The sequence below is a fragment of the Tarenaya hassleriana genome, unplaced genomic scaffold (genome assembly GCF_000463585.1).
Source record: "Tarenaya hassleriana unplaced genomic scaffold, ASM46358v1 Cleome74, whole genome shotgun sequence".
Classification (NCBI taxonomy): domain Eukaryota; kingdom Viridiplantae; phylum Streptophyta; class Magnoliopsida; order Brassicales; family Cleomaceae; genus Tarenaya; species Tarenaya hassleriana.
The window spans coordinates 357,583-359,094 of record NW_010969940.1 but is presented as its reverse complement, the minus strand read 5'-3'; positions in this window follow the sequence as shown (position 1 = coordinate 359,094).

Genomic DNA, 1,512 nt, shown 5'->3' with positions numbered 1-1,512 from the left:
GTCGTGTACATCCCAAAAGTCTGCAAATTAGCTCGGGCACACTCTCTTGGCTGTGCTTCACCCCTTGCTGTCTCTTCTGCCATTCTGTCCTCTCTTTGCTTTCTGCGGATTTTCCTTTCTGTTCTGTCTATGTCCGGGTCAAAGGAAAGCTCAAAATCTTATTCGAGTTGTCTTCGAGTGGGACGTCTGCTCATGCACTATGGGAACCTGCAAAAATAAAAGTCTAGAAAAAGGTAGAGAAGGTGAATCGAAGTGAATAAAAAGGCAGAGAGTAGGGAGAGACACCCGATAAAGTCCAGAACAATCCCGGAAAAGTCCAGGAAAATCGGAAAAAATTCAGAAAAATTCAGAAAAGTCCAGGAAATGTCCAGAATAACTTCGAAAAAGTCCAGGGAATTCTGAAAATGTCCAGAGAAGTCCCGAAAAATCCAGAACAAGTCCAGAAAAGTTCAGGAAAATACAAACAGTAAAAATAATAAATAGAAAAATCAAGAAATAAAAGAAATAAAAAAAATTGACTCAAGAGAAAAATAAAAATCACACAAACACACAAAGAAAAAGGAAGTGAACAAACACACAAAAAATCAAACCGAAAAATTCAAAGATTCCGGAAAGACTAACCTAAAATCAATCTATCCTAGCTATGGAAACCGTAAAAAGTCCCGGCAACGGCACCAAAAACTTGATCACTTGCGTGACGAGTCTTAAATTTGTAACCCGAAACACAACTAATCCGCAAGTATACGGATGTCATAGTACCGGGGTCGAACACAAGGACTTAAGCGGTTAAGTTAGGACATAAACTAGGAAAATGGTAAAAAATAAAATTGGAGAATTGTTTTTGGTGGTTTTCAAGGTTGCAGAAAATTAAATGAAAGAAATAAAATCAAAGACAACAATAATTCAAGATAAGATAATCGATGGGAAAGGTTATGGGAATCGGGTTTCACCGATCATGCAAGGATGCCGTAAGGAATTATGGACCTAGATCATGCTTGTTATAAAGTGAGGGATTCCAAGACTAAGGTCGGATTTTGTTCTCTCAAACCGAAAACCCGCTATCCAAGAGAGTACTCTATCCACTTTCGTGGCTTAGAGTAAAAATCCCAAATGCATTAAACGCTCTTGTCATAATCCTAGATTGATTCGAACCGAATTTCTTCGAGTTCAATTCACAATCCTAAAATCTACCTACAAGATTTTCACCGAATGGGTAACATTAAACATCATTCATCAACCTCTAACAATCAAAACCCAAGCAATTGCATCATCCAATTGAACAAATCCAAGGTTCCCCTAGAAATTCATTCAAGAGAGATAAACCTCAAGAACACAAATTTCATTCAAAGCAAGGATTTGAAAGCATAAACAAAGCATAATCTTGGGTCCAAGGTGAATACAAGCATCCTTACATGAGGGCTAATCCCTCATCCCACAACAAAAAACTACTCACAAACCATGTTCAAGAACACCAAAATAACTAGAGGAAATATAGAGAGAGAAAGGGAAAGA